This window comes from Aethalodelphis obliquidens, unplaced genomic scaffold (assembly GCF_003676395.1).
Source record: "Aethalodelphis obliquidens isolate GAN/ISIS:26980383/991018 unplaced genomic scaffold, ASM367639v1 scaffold2, whole genome shotgun sequence".
In the NCBI taxonomy this organism is placed as follows: domain Eukaryota; kingdom Metazoa; phylum Chordata; class Mammalia; order Artiodactyla; family Delphinidae; genus Aethalodelphis; species Aethalodelphis obliquidens.
The window spans coordinates 37,117,755-37,133,962 of NW_020837946.1; the positions used below are offsets into that span (position 1 = coordinate 37,117,755).

The 16,208-nt window shown below is 37.6% G+C and overlaps 1 protein-coding gene and 1 pseudogene across 1 annotated transcript in view; one reads left to right on the forward strand and one right to left on the reverse strand.

Annotated features, from left to right (window-relative positions):
• The window catches only part of PLCL1 (phospholipase C like 1 (inactive)), a 360,269-nt gene that overhangs the window by 229,228 nt on the left and 114,833 nt on the right, over positions 1–16,208 (reverse strand). The window lies entirely within an intron of this gene.
• Positions 7,892–8,463, forward strand: LOC113629943 (RNA-binding protein 3 pseudogene; annotated as a pseudogene).

Sequence of the window (16,208 nt, forward strand, 5' to 3'; positions counted from 1 at the left end):
AAAAAAAAAAAAAAAAAAAAAAAAAAAAAAAAAATCTTTAACCGTGGTCATTTTTAAGTCTTTTGTCATTTACAGACAGTTCTAGGTGTACTCTGATGCTTTTGCAAAAATGTTCCTATAAAAGGGTTTCATCTTCAAGGAATTCATGGAAAAGACTGACAAGTACAGGTTCTGGTAACTGACTATACTGCTGAACTGAATGAATAAGCATTTTCACAGCTCTAATGGAAAACTGATGAATTCATAAAAATGCTAACAAAAGATCAAGATGGAAAAAAAAGTTAATTACATGGGACTGAGTGAACTGATGAGGATGATTATAATTTTTGTGACTTTCTGTTTGAATAATAAAAAAGAAAGCTTAAATGGATATAACCGAGAAGTTGGATAGAAAATTGTTTTTCATTTTATTGAGTATTTTGCTCCACCTAGTGAAGAATTCCCACAAAAAAAGGGTGCCATTAGTGCTGTCTCGCCTCCATTCCCACCCCCATCAGTGGAAGGTATTATTTTTTCTTATGATAGTGATATATTTGTTTCATATCATTCATAAATATAGTTTTCAAACGTTCTTATTTCTATTTCTCTATCTTTTCACTCTTAATAATGCCATTTTTATCTCTACATAATTGAAAATTTTAGATAATTATTGCAAAATATGGATTTTAATAGGTTCAATGTTAATTTGGAGTGCAACAGCTATATGTTTTCTTTCTTTCCCCCTACAAGTGGTCTCGTGGGCTTTTGAGTCACACAAACCTCAGATCCAATCAGCTCTACTACCAAATAGCTGTGTAACCTTCAGGAAGTTATATAAACTCTCCAAGCTTCTAGGCAGTCCTCTTTAAGGACTGGGTATGTGTTCACCAGGCCCTTAACCCTCTACTCACTGGTGGAAGAGAGTAACAAGTGGAGTTTAGGGCCCAAAATAGAAATCATGTTTTGAGGATATTAGAATAGCCCAAGCAGCTGAAGACACTTGCCTAGCTTAGATATTACTTGAGAGAGAATTAAATGTCTTTCTTGTCTGAAACACATTATTTCAGGGATACTAGATTACAGCAGCATAGCTTGTTCCATAGTCTAACCATTGTATGGAAAAGAGCTTGAAGAAAGGAAAATGTGGAGGTTATGAGATCAATTAGAAGGTAAAACTGCGGACATCCAGGTGTAGAAGTTTGTGGCTTGGACTAACACAGTGGCAGTGAAGGTGGACTCGGGAAGTTGACGCAGCAAAGGTACACTTGGAAGTACAATCAACACAGATTGATGATGCACTGAATGTAGAGAGATGTGTCAAAGATGGATCCCAAGGTCCTAAGAAGACACAGGCATTTATTTACTCATGAAGACTAGAAGAGAAGCATATTTCTAGGGGAAGATCAAGAAATTTAACCATGTAAAACTTGAGATGTCTGTGAGACACAGACTTGGAGCTGTCATATCAGAGTCGAAGGTGAAAATCTGAAATTTAAACAAGTCTGTTCCAAAGGTAATTTGGGAGTAACTTCTCTATTCATCACCAGCCGTGGGGATCATTGCCTGACCCATCCCAACTACAAAGCGTAGAGTAAGCCCAGGTGCCAGATACCATCTTAAATGGTTAGAGAACAGGATGGAGTCCTAAGTCAGTCATTCCTCTACATGGAAAATTCATAATTCCTTTGACCTTCCCCTCAGCCTTTCTCTTTGGGATTAATGAATTCAAGTTCTTTAATCCTTATATCAAACATCTGATTGATTTCTATTTAACCTTTCATTGTAACTGTGTGTAGTTTGTGTTTGTTTTCAAAATTCTATATCTAACATTTATTTCTAAAATGTCTTTGTCCAAACAATCTCTACAATATTGAGAAGCCAGTATGGCAGAGAACATCATGGGTACTTGGGACCACATGTAATCGATAGAAGTAGCTGCTGAGAGAGGTGAGACAAAGAGAGAAATGGACCTTAGAAAATTTTATCCAGAGGTCAGAATTCAAACTTATGCCTCTCTTACCTGAATATACTCATCCAAATAGTATTAAACATTCTAATAATGCTTTTCAATATGAGAGAAAAAAGAGAGAGAAACATCCTGACTTGATTGCTATGGTTATGGGGAAGGCATTGTGAATGTGGATATGCTGCCTTCACAAAGTCAAAGGTATGAACAGTAATCTCCTTCTCGTCTCTAATGAACATTCCCTCCCTACAGCACATTTATAAACTTCCATGAACTCAGTGAAAGTCGGTTTGGGGATACATTAGGCACTTTATCATATTATCCCTTGCTCATACTACTTTTAAAGGAGCTGAAGAAAGAAATCCCTTCCTATCCATTTACAACCTAGAAAGGATCCTAACAAAAGAAAAAAACACTTGTTGGCAAACCAACATGTTTCCTGAGATAAGAGAAGGGACCATAAACACATTCATTTTAAAGTACTCATTTTTTAACTATAGTTGCTAATATTGAATGACAGTTGTCATAAATTCTAATTGGATGAGGTGCATTAGAGTTAAGTGCATCAAGCCAAAATGCGCTTATATCTATCTGCCTTACAGATTTCTGGAAGCATCTCACAGCGTGTATCTCTGCAGCTATAACCATTTCTAACCTAGCTTCCTTTTCCAGGAAGTCTATTTTAGGCTCAGAAATTTAAATACTGTATCAAAAAAAAAAAAAGAAGAAGAAGAAAAGCATAAGGACTTCAAAAAATCATTATATAATGTAGGCCATAGTTCAGGACAATATATAAAATAAAGAACTTTCCTCCCACTCTTGTCCAAGATACACCTTGATCTTAAGTCACTCAACAGGCCCAGTGCCATTGACTTCCACAGTCATTATCCATAATGATGATGATGAACCAGAATAAATAGCCAATTTACCAACTACTACTCTCATTGTGTCCAAATATCACAGCCTTTTCCTCAACCAGTCTTTCTAGATTTGCGATTAATCTTTTTCATTTCCTTTCTACCTGCTATGAATGAATTAATATATAGAAATGACACAAATATCAGACAAGAGGCAGAAAGAAAAGGAGGAGAAAAAGAGGGCAACTTAGATAATTCTCCAACTAGATAATGAGCTCCTGAATAAGTAAGAATCGGCTAAGAAATGGTGCCCACCCCACTCGTTGAAATTTTTACAAGTTCTCTTTCCATAGCCTTACATCAAGGGCAAGCCTTTAGAAAAGCAGAGAGCCAGTAACTGCTCCTCTCACACATGCTTTGTTTCTAGGAGCAGGTACTTTAAAATATTTCCTTTATTAGTTTCTTACTTTTTATAGATTGACCCTAAGCCTCACCAAAAGAGGAGAAAACAAGGCCCAAACCAGCAGACCTGACCAAATCTGGATGTCTTCCCTATTAGATGTGATCTCCCTTTCCTTTCAGCACTTACAGTGTAATGCTTAAAATGCTGTCTTCTATTTCTTCTCCATTCTGAACCCCAAGTCCCCACTGACTTTAATGTTAACTCGAGGCCACAGTCCTTGCCTCACCTTGAACCCCTCCAACACCTGCAGAGTGTCTTACTAATAGTAGATGACTAAGGAATGGCTCTTGAATTAAACGAAATTGAAATCATCTTTCTATACACACACACACACACACACACACACACACACACGATCTTGAGTTCTCAAGAAAGCACAAGTCTGTGGAAATGGGAAATAACTGTTTCCAGTGCAGTAAAGAGGTGTTTTAGGATGGCAATTCCTCAGCCATCACAAGCTGAAGAAAAAACCCAAGTTCCCAACACAACCTCCTTCCACAGGATCAGCACAGAAACTAGCCCCATCTCATGTCAGACGGTGACTGTGGAACGGATAACCAAGTAGCAGAGGGCTCTGCAATATTAGTAGCAATGGCCAAACAGAAAAACTGTGGGAAGGACCACCAAAGCCTAAAACAGAGAAACTGATCATTCTTTGGGTCTTTTAGTGACACCATGTCTTACTCATTCACCACTCAAGAGAATTTCTTCTAAAATAGCCCGATGCTGATCCATGAAGAATATTTGATGGTCCAACCTAAACAAAACCGGGAATACACATATATAGTGTGTAGAATGACCACAGCCCTCCAGTTTAGTAACCTCCCAAAACACCTTTAGCCTCTCCATTTCGCCTTTCATGTTCAACTGATCTTGTAGTAATAAAAACATTCAAGAAAGAGTTTTATCATAGTCCTCTATACTTTACACTGAATTTAAACCTGGGAATAAGGGCTCTGTCCCATGGTAAAAGGATTGATTGGTCCGTGGGTTGGTAGATTGTTTGAAGAAGGGCACAGGGTCCATCCTAATGTCCCTGAAATCATTCTCAGAAAAGCCGTCTCTAGATAGGAAGGCAGAAACCCCATCAAGTCCACTTGTGTAAAGGTACTGGTAACTTCTGCATGGAAGAGAAAAGAATGGGCAGAATTTGGATGAAGAAATTAGTAACTTAAAGATCAGCCATATAATTTGCCGTTACAGCAATAGCTGAGTTGCATGTGATTCTAGTCCAGTTCAATGACTTTATCCTCTTTTAAAAAAAAAATGAAATATCCTCAGAGTAGTATAAATTACAGCACCAATTCCAGACCACTGCTCTGAGGTGGGTGAGGCAACAGGAAAGTGTATAATGAAAATGACTTCCATCAGCCTGATTTAAACACTTTTATAGGGACAAAGCGATCCCGGGCTTGGCTGCCGGCAATAGACACTGCGTAGGTTACGTCTTCCCTTCTGAGACACCTCCCACTTTCCTTTCCCTGTCAAGGTGGCCCTTATTTTCACTCCAGCTGGAATTTACCCGTGAGAAGTTTAAGACAGTGAACATAGAATGTGACTTGGCCCAAACCCCTCACTTACCTTCCCTGCCATCCTCCAGCCAACCTGTCCCTCACAACTCTGCTGTGCACAAGCCCTGATCACTCAGAGATTTGATACAGAATGAAGCATGAGTATCATAAAGAATAACTTCTATATCATTCACTAAAACATTTTTATAGAAAAGGAGATAATAGAAGATACAATAAACCAAATACACCCTTTCCAGACAGAAAGAAAAACTTTAAAAAAAAAAACACTTTGTCCATCTTTCTCCTTATGTAAGAACTTCTGTGAATTACAAATGCAATTAATAAAACTGCACACATGCCCCCTCCAGATTTGTCCTAGCAGTTGCAAAATGGTTCTCTGAAAATTCTGGAGGCAGATGACCTACTGGATTACAAAGTCCCTTTCACTGTTCATACTTTGTAGCTCAGCAGGCCTGACCACTGATAAAAGCAGAGGTTTGATACAAATCAATAAACTGGAGATTTAAGAACATACATCACTTTTCCTAAACTTACAAGGAAATGAATAGTATCAAAGAATAAGGCACAGTAGAAAAATGAGGTCTCTTTATGCAATAAACTATTAAGAAGAAAAATAAATATCCAGTTATTGCATTTTATTTTTAACCCCTTAATTTTCACATATTCAAAGTCATCAAATATGAAATAACCCAAACATCTTTCTCTCAAGATACTGCACCAAATAATTCAACTGCAAAACATCTGAGGTTGAGTTCAGTCACATCATTTGCATGTATTCTATTTTGTGAAGAGCAGATCTGATGGAGTCGTGTTTCTAACGACCAAAATAGTATGTTTTCTTGAAGCAATGTAGTAATTGGAGATTCTCCTTAACTGATATTTTCAAAAGCACCTCTTTAAAATGGGAGGTTGAGATATATGGTAAGTATTATATGCTAAAAGATCACTATCTTCTCTTATAAAAGTATGATCAGGTTAAAAGATGGCACATAGTCCATTTCAAACCACATTAATTACTTTTCGATTGTTCACTTATACACAGAAGTTGTAATGGCTTTTTCCTTAATCCAGAAGTCTTATGACTAGTAGTCATTTGCACAAATTACTGCACACTCTTCCATGAAGATTCACCCCATGGGAATGGCTTCCTCTTCTCTCACTCAGTGACACATGTGTGCATTACAGGAGAAAATAAATGCAATAGGACAATTTTAGGCAACAAATTTGATTAAATAAATGGATTGGTATTAAGTATATTGTTTTCTCTTTTTTTCCATTATTCTACAACCTCACACTGATAGAGAAAGGATAAGGGATCATACAAGTCGAAGAATGAGAAACAAAGATAGAAGAGGCAGAAGTACAAAGTCTTCTGTATCACTCACTTTGCTGGTTACCTAGCACTGTTTTTATTTTTTTCATGGTTATTCGTGAGAATTCACATCTGTCCAGAATCTGAATGCATAGCATTCCTGTCTTCTAACCTAGGTCAAAATATATAAAATACACAGCTTTCAATTATTCCTATAAAATATCCTTTAATCACTCACATCCCTTCTACCTAACCTTCTGAGGCTCCTGAAAGCTGAAAAGACAAGGGAAAGGAATTTTGCTGAGGATCCCAGTGAGTCACTTTGAGTCAGAGAAATGGGCCAGGCTGCTGGTCTGCTAATAAGAGCTGCAGTCACTTCCAAGTGAAGAATGGGAGACTGCTTGGCCACTGAACAAAGAGTGAAAGAGGGGAAGCAGCTTCATTCATAGGTAGAGGAACATACTGCCTCATCACCTAGAAGGCAGAGCTGTTTCCACCTGGAGTGTTTATAAGACTACTAATATAAATGTATAAAACTAATAGGGGCGAGATGTGTATAACAAATGTCACTATGGCACAAATGAAGCTAGAAAATGGCTGGCCTAGATACCTTTTCTTTAATCATTTATTTATAAACATAATTTAAAAACTAACAACCCAGCTGAAGCATAAACATTAGCAATTACAGGATTTCATTCAGTTATTTGACATATGCCTATGCTAAAACGTTCTCATTTTAGAAAGTTAAAATGAAAGAAAGGTATAAAGAAAAAATTACCAAAGGGAAAAATATCATGCAAACATATTAAGACAGTGATTATTGACATGCTAGTATATTTTCTTCAGATATTTTTCTAGGTATATTTATTTTTACATTGTTATGCCCAGATGTGTACATAATTGAGATCCTATTATTTCATTTACTATTGTAGCATCTAAGTTATTAACAACTCTTAATAAATATGTTTGACTGAATTTAATCTTGAAATTAAGCAAAAGTAGGGAAACTCATCAGTAGAGTGACCCATTAGTGATTTAATATCCACAAAAAAAGAAAGTTCAAATATATATTTCCATCATTAACATTTCATCATACTGTTCTCATAAGAACTTTTTAAATTGTGGGATCCAGTGTAATTTAAAAGGGAGAGAGACAGAGAGACAGAGACAGACAGGTCCCTAACCATGTTTAACAGCACTTTCAAAAAATAATCCATTTCAGAAAACTTCAGAGCTAAAAACTGTGCCAGTGACAATAATGTTAGCATGGATTCCATTCACAAACATCTCAAATATTTATCTAAGATATATTTCAAGCATTAGCTAGTACCTATCTTGCTTCTTTAAAAATCTAATGGGGTCAAGAAAGAATTTTTGTATAACTAACTGCCTGGAAGCTCCTAATAGCTCTTCACAGTTAGGACTTACTACCAAATAAACAACATTTGCTTGCTTAATGTCACTGAGTACAGAGCCAAGGAGATTTAACCTTGACAGTTAAGCCATTTATATTGAGTGATAATGTAAATTAGAAGAAACTGCTTGTCCAAAATGAAGAACTATTATATCACCCTGCACGTTTATCCACAACACAATGTTTTGAGCAAGGTTAAAGGAAGCACTGACACTTGTATGAAAGGAATGTTCTGAAACTGCATACCTTTATTTGAAATATATGCACATGATAACTAGATGCAAATATAAAGCAATACACCAATTCAAAAATATTTCATAGCCAGTCTCTCGGTTTCTTGGCAGTAGCTGTCTCTTCGGCCTTTTACTTAATTTCCAGGACTTGAATTTACCACCATGTCCTCTGAAGAAGGGAAGCTCTGCGTGGGAGGGCTCAACTTCAACACTGATGAGCAGGCTCTGGAAGACCACTTCAGCAGCTTGGGACCTATTTCTGAGGTGGTTGTCGTCAAGGACCAGGACACTCAGCGATCCCGGGGTTTTGGCTTCATCACCTTCACCAATCCAGAGCATGCCTCAGATGCCATGAGAGCCATGAATGGAGAGTCTCTGGACGGTCGTCAGATCCGTGTAGACCACGCAGGCAAGTTGGCCCGGAGAACAAGAGGGGGTGCCTTTGGGGCCTATGGGCATGGTCGCAGCTACTCTAGAGGTGGTGGGGATCAGGGCTATGGAAGTGGCAGGTATGACAGCCGACCTGGAGGATATGGATATGAATATGGAAGGTCCAGAGACTATGGTGGCAGAAGCCAGGGTGGTTATGACCGCTACTCAGGAGGAAATTACAGGGATAATTATGACAACTGAGATGAGTCATGCACACCTAATGTAGATACACAAGGAATAAAACTTCTTCTGATCCAGGACCATCCCTCCAAATAGCTGTATTTATAAAGATTTTTGGAACTGCACTGAAACATCTGTTTTAGTTACATCAACTTCTTTTTTTGAGTAGAGCTCCCAAGGTAGCTTATTAAAGACCTTTCAGAAAGTTCCATGTGTGTTTTTTAAATTTTTCTCCCATTTAAAGACAAATTCTGAGACATTTGTGGAGTCTGGATATCTTTTCCTTTTTTTACCAGTTTTTTAGTTCAGGCTCTCAGGAATGTTGGTTCTGGCAAAAAATGTTTGGCCAGACTGATTTTTTTGAATAATGTGCATCTAGGAACATTTTAAACACCGGTACACAATGTTTAATTATGATTAGGAAGCAATTTCTGACTGTAACTATAAGAAATGAAGAACATGATTACTTAGAGATGTTTTTTACTCCAGATCTCTGCCTTGATTATATAGAAGTTTCTTAAAAATATTTGTGTGTCATTTTTTTTTTAATACTGGAAGAAAAAATATTCTGTTGTGTTTCATGTAGCGTTTAGGATGTCTTTCACCAAGTTGGTTAAAAAGATGAAAAAAAAAAAATTTCATACCGTCAAATTTCAAAAACAATGACCTTTGTTTTCAAATTTAAGTTTAATAGTTTGTGCATTTTTCAAAACAAAAAAAATAGGTCTTTCTTTGTGCTTTTCCTAAAAGAGAAAAAAAAATACTACACCCTATTTGTTTATCAATTTTCACATGCACTTGCCATAAATTCACTAATGCTAAGTATAAGTATCTGTTTGGATTATTCCCCAAAACTGCATAATCTTAAAATTTTCCATAATGCACACATATATTGATGCTCAAATTATTTCATCTTAGGAATGGAACCACACCATTTAACTCCTGGGAAAAATGTTAAAATCTCACCCACACATTTGAATCAGAAGTCTGACCCATGAAGAAAGATGTCTACTAAGAATCCCTCTTCCCAAATAGTCCTTCCTAATGAGCCAGAGAAGTTGCTAAATCTGGAAACCAGTGTAGCTATATCTCCAGAATTTTTGTAAAGATGCCTTCTAAGTTGACTTATATAATACCTGGCTATTTGCCTTGAAAAAGCTAATTCTGTTTATTACAATGCTTCTCTGGGCTTTCTATCTTTCTTCTTTGTATACTACCATTAGCAAAAGGCAGAAGGTAACCCTCTGAATGAGAATGTGAGAACATACCAGCCAAATTAATACTTGAAATATCAAAGGCAAGAGACACAGAAGAGGGTGAATACAGTAAGGAGGTGCTCACTGCCAGCACCAAGATGAGTTTAGGAGATGAATGGAGATGGAATTAAATAACATTGATTTACATAGTGAGAAAGTCATTCCCTTTTTGGTTCAGTTCTGACTGCAACATAGAGAACATCTAAGTTTGGTGCTAGTTTTTAACACCACTCTAACAGTAAGCTGTGGTAGATTAAAGATGACCACAAATTCTTTGCCATTCTATCCCTGTACCTGTACTAGCCTTAGTGACTTCTTAACCAATAGAGTGTGACTAAGATATTATGAGACTTCAGAGGCTAGGCCATAAGAAGCCCAGTAGGGTCCACCAAGACCTCTTTGAACAATTACTCTTAGATCCCAGTTGCTATATGTGAGAAGGACAAGCCACATGAAGAAGCGATGAGTAGGCCCTACAGTACAATCCTAAGGGAAGTCTCAGCAAACCGCCAGCATCTATTGCCCAACCAGAGAGAGTCATCACAATGCAGTGGTTAAGAATCCACCTGCCAATGCAGGGGACACAGGTTCAATCCCTAGTCCAGGAAGATCCCACATGCCGCGGAGCAACAAAGCCCGTGTGCCACAACTATTGAGCCTGCACTCTAGAGCCCACAAGCCACAACTACTGAGCCTGCATGCCACAACTGAAGTATGTGCACCTAGAGGCCGTGCTCCACAACAAGAGAAGCCACCATGATGAGAAGCCTGTGCACCGCAACGAAGAGTAGCCCCTGCTCGCCACAGCTAGAGAAAACCCGCGTGCAGCAACGAAGACCCAACGCAGCCATAGATAAATAAATAAATAAGAATGCCATCATGACATCCAGCCCAGCTGAGCCTTCAGATGACTCCTACTCCAGATGCTAACTGCAACCACATGAGAGACCCCAACTGAGAACAACCAGATGACCCAAGTCAACCCACAAAAATGTGAGAAATAGTCGTAAAATGTCATTTTAAGCCCCAAATTTGGGTGGTTTGTTTTGCAGCAACTGATAACCAGAACACTTCCTGCTCTCCCTTTGCAAGATAAAGAGAATAGGCTCAGGTTCAGCAAGTACAGAGGCCAATAGTAGAAAGTACAAAAAGACTGTTTTCTTTTCATCTTATTTATGTTTGTGGCAATTGATAGTGAGGTTTTTATTGACGGTAATGATTAGAAAGAGAAATGTCATATGAATATATTTAGGCTGACAAATTTTTAAAATATCAAGGAAATTATCATTTGAGTTTGAAAGCTTATAACAAAAAATGTGAATGGCTGACATTTGGAAAACACTGCACAAAGAGAAGAATGTTAACATGGAGAGGTTCTAAAAGGACAGACTGGGATCAGGAAACAGAAATCTGTTATTTTGCTTAGGAGAGGTAAAACGGCGTTGGAAAATCAAGAAGTAGGTTCAGTCCATACTTGACATGTTCTCATGTTCTCTGTTCAGATGTCACCATATATTCCTGAGTTTCCATTGTAGGATCTGATGGCAACACTGACCTCTCCCAGAGGGGTTGTGTGGAGGCTCTGTAGCATTGCTGTCCTGATACTGTTCACTCCATATACTCTTTTTTTTTTTTTTTTAATGCGGTACGCGGGCCTCTCACTGCTGTGGCCTCTCCCGTTGTGGAGCACAGGCTCCGGACGCGCAGGCTCAGTGGCCATGGCTCACGGGCCCAGCCGCTTTGCGGCATGTGGGATCTTCCCGAACCGGGGCACGAACCCGTGTCCCCTGCATTGGCAGGCGGACTCTCAACCACTGCACCACCAGGGAAGCCCTCCATATACTCTTTAGAGGTTAAAAGAAATCACCAAGAGCCCACTAAAGTTTGACAAGTTATTTGCTGACATGCTGTGAACAGGAAGTTCACACATGTTGTAAAGCAGCAAATAAGCATTCATAAAGATGAGAGAGAAAGCAAAGACAAACCAAAAGCCATTAACAGGCAGACAGCATAGTTTGAATACAATGACAGGTGCCCTTCAAATTAAGATTGAATTTGATTCAGAATGTGTTTGGAATACAGAAGAAAAAAAGATAAATGTGCTATGAAAGAAGTGACTTTAAATGCGATACTCGGGGCATTTGAAAGTGAGTAGAAAAATCAGGTCACTGGTCAGAAGAGAGATCAAAATGAGAAGAGGCTAATGACAAAGGTAAGGGAAGCATTTGGTAGGAGGTTCTGCAGGCACAGAGGAGGTCTCAGTGAGTGAGTGAGCGAGTAAATAAGTGAGTAAATGGAAACAATTGTAATTTAAGTACAAACAGTAGACCATTAACATTCGTGATGGATGTCCTCGGGTTTCTGTAATTACAAAAACAGCATATGATTTCTTCTATAAAATACACACATGAGAAGATATGGGTATAGACTTTCTCCTTGACTGTGAATGGCTCCAACAAACGAGGCTTGTATTCTCAAAGTCATATTTATGATTTGACAGAATTATAAAGCACTGCATTGCAGAGCTTAAGGTCCATTCCCAAATACTGGAAACTGAAAATGTTAAATTTGGGAAAGCTTAAGAGTCTACTTGTAGAAATTAGAACATTCCCTAACACCATACACAAAAATAAACTCAAAATGGATTAAAGACCTAAATGTAAGGCCAGACACCATCAAACTCTTAGAGGAACACATAGGCAGAACACTCTATGACATAAATCACAGCAAGATCCTTTTTGACCCACCTCCTAAAGAAATGGAAATAAAAACAAAAATAAACAAATGGGACCTAATGAAACTTAAAAGCCTTTGCACAGCAAAGGAAACCATAAATAAGATGAAAAGATAACCCTCAGAATGGGAGAAAATATTTGCAAATGGAGCAACTGACAAAGGATTAATCTCCAAAATTTATAAGTAGCTCATGCAGCTCAATATCAAAAAAACAAACAACCCAATCCAAAAATGGGCAGAAGACCTAAATAGACATTTCTCCAAAGAAGATATACAGATTGCCACCACACACATGAAAGAATGCTCAACATCATTAATCATTAGAGAAATGCAAATCAAAACTACAATGAGATATCATCTCACACCGGTCAGAATGGCCATCATCAAAAAATCTACAAACAATAAATGCTGGAGAGGGTGTGGAGAAAAGGGAACCCTCTTACACTGTTGGTGGGAATGTAAATTGATACAGCCACTATGGAGAACAGTATGGAGGTTCCTTAAAAAACTAAAAATAGAACTACCATACGACCCAGCAATCCCACTATTGGGCATATACCCTAAGAAAACCATAATTCAAAAAGAGTCATGTACCAAAATGTTCATTGCAGCTCTATTTACAATAGCCAGGACATGGAAGCAGTCTAAGTGTCCATCAACAGATGAATGGATAAAGAAGATGTGGCACATATATACAATGGAATATTACTCAGCCATAAAAAGAAACGACATTGAGTTATTTGTAGTGAGGTGGATGGACCTAGAGTCTGTCATACAGAGTGAAGTAAGTCAGAAAGAGAAAAACAAATACCATATGCTAACACATATATATGGAATCTAAGGAAAAAAAAAAAAAGTTCATTAAGAACCTAGGGGCAAGACGGGAATAAAGACACAGACCTACCAGAGAATGGACTTGAGGATATGGGGAGGGGGAAGGGTAAGCTGTGACAAAGTGAGAGAGTGGCATGGACATATATACACTACCAAACGTAAAACAGATAGCTAGTGGGAAGCAGCCGCATAGCACAGGGAGATCAGCTCGGTGCTTTGTGACCACTAGAGGGGTGGGATAGGGAGGGTGGGAGGGAGGGAGACGCAAGAGGGAAGAGATATGGGAACATATGTATATGTATAACTGATTCACTTTGTTATAAAGCAGAAACTAACACACCATTATAAAGCAATTATACTCCAATAAAGATGTTAAAAGAAAAAAAAAAAAAGTCTACTTGTATTCACTTGGGAAGAAATTTCTTCCCAGAAGCTGAGCATTGATGACTGATTAAGCAATCCACTGGCTAGAACTGAGCTACCCCACCCAAAATTCAAGCTAACTGATTTTTTTTTAGTCAACTGATTTTTCAGACTTCCTCAACACAGTTTTAGTGTATAAATAAATCCTCCACATCTCTGAAGAATATATTTTATACTTTTTACTTTATCACCCAAATAAAACCCAACATTTTTCTAAATACTTAAATGTTTTCAGTGTGGGAAACTGTATATGCTGTTGATAATTTCCTAGCCAGTACATTCATAAGTTGGAGATTATTAATAATTATATCACTATTCACAAAAGTCCATCAGGAAAAGTCAAGAGGAATTCTTAATCCTTTGAGTGATAAGCCACTTTTTCCATCTTCAAAACAGCCGTTTCTTGTTGCATCTCAAGATGGTCTACTCCCCTAATTTATTCAACAAATTGATAGGAAAACCAGAGCTAGAAATTGATATTCCCTTCACTTTATTCTATGTTCAATTCTAGACCATCCCCAATTGTTATGGAAACCTAATTGTTTAATCCTTCACTATTCAGAATTTTCAGTCAACCACTTAAGTCCTCAGAATATAATGCTTAATTTTCTACTGAAGACCCGCAAAATGAGAAAGATATTTTAGCTGCCATCTGCCCCATGGGGACAGGCAGGTCAGCCTAATGCTTGAGACCTTGACTGTGGAGTCAGCCTCAGCTCTTTGGACCTTCAGGAAAGAGCTTGAGCCCTCCGTGCTTCTGTCTCCTTGTCTGTAAAGTGCTGACAATCGCAGTATTGCTCATGGGGTTGTTGTGAAGCTTAAATAGAGTGATATGTGTAAAATACTCTATACAATGCATGGCAGAGTAAGCACTATATGAATCTTAGCCACTACTATTATTGTTGTTATTAGAATTTACCACAATTAAAATTAGCTCAAATCTAAAGGTGAATCTATCAGAGCTTCCTCCATGGTTAATACCAATGGAAGAGTCACTTGAAAAGACGTTTGTGTATCGTGATATAACTGCTTTCAATTCCCCAGCAATTAAGAATTCATCCATCAACCTGCACTTGATATCTCTATCAGTGCCCAGAACTCTGTATATAGGGGGCTTTCTTAAATCACACAGCCCAAATGCAAGGGGGAAAAAATACAGGAACACAAAATACAGAGATAATAACACAAGATTGCATAGCCGCTAGATTATAAGAACCAACCACAAGATTTGTAGAAATTCTGAGAAAAATCAGTGTGGGCCAGAGAAGTCAGCTGACATTTTGGAAAAGATATACAATTTCTGTTGGACCTTAAGCTCAAAGAAGTGCATTTCATGTGGAGAGACAGTGTGATCAAAGGTAGAGAGGCAGGAACAAGAGTGGAGATGCGTAGAAATTAAGCAACAAAGCAGAGAGATCTTTGAGGGTAAGTACAGATGAGTTTCTCCAAACATAAGCTAAAAAACTGCTTGTTTATTTATTAAAATTGTATTTATATTTTCAACTTTTATCAGTTTAATTAAATTACATTGCCTTTATCAGAAGCTTACATCCGTCAGAATTAAATATGAGTACATATCTGCATGACAATATTTATAATCAAGGCATACATTCTTACCACAGCTAAAAACTTTTCAGCCCCAAACTTTGAAAAGGACTCCAATTAATACAGGTGCCTCTTATTTTTCTATCCCATAAGTTTTGTGACATTATAAGTAACACTCAGCAAATGATACATGCCTTACATATCTGAGTGGCTTACTACTATATTCTGAATATTTGTATCCCCGCAAAATTCGTATGTTGAAAGCTAACACCCAATGTGATGGTATTTGTAGGTGGGGCCTTTAGGAGTCCATTAGGTTATGAACGCAAAGTCCTCATGAATTATTGCCCTTATAAAAGAATCCCCAAAAAGCTTGCTTGCCCCTTTCACCTTGTTGTGAGGTTATAGCAAGAAGATGACCATCTATGAATCAGGAAGCAGGCTCTCACCACACATCAAATCTGCCACTGCCTTGATCTTGGACTTCGCAGTCACCAAAACTGTGAGAAGTAAATTTCTGTTGTTTATAAGCCACCTGTCTATGGTGTTCTGTTATAGCAGCCCAAATGGATTAAAATGCTTGCTATCATTTAATATAAACCAACTTTTCAGAGAAATATAATCACTAGATACTAAAGGCATAAATATACCTTCAATTTCATCTCTATATCCTTTTTCATTGAGCTGGGAAATTAAACTGCTCATAAATCAAAATACAAAGGGCTTATGTGCTTTGGTTTCCAATGAACATCAAACTGGTTTGCAAATAATGCTGGATATTTGTCCACTTTGGGAAAACAGCTGCAATATATTTACAGAAAATATGCCAACTCATTCCATTCTTAGTTTATATACATATATATATATATATATATATATATATTTCCCTTCTAGAGGGCAAAAAACCATAACAAGTGTATCTTTTTACACTATACACTGTCCATAATAACTACAATAATTTGGGTATACGTTAAACTATGTGAGCAAACTTAGGTACTTCTACATATTTTATTATACACTGCTCTATTTTGCAAACATTTCATCAA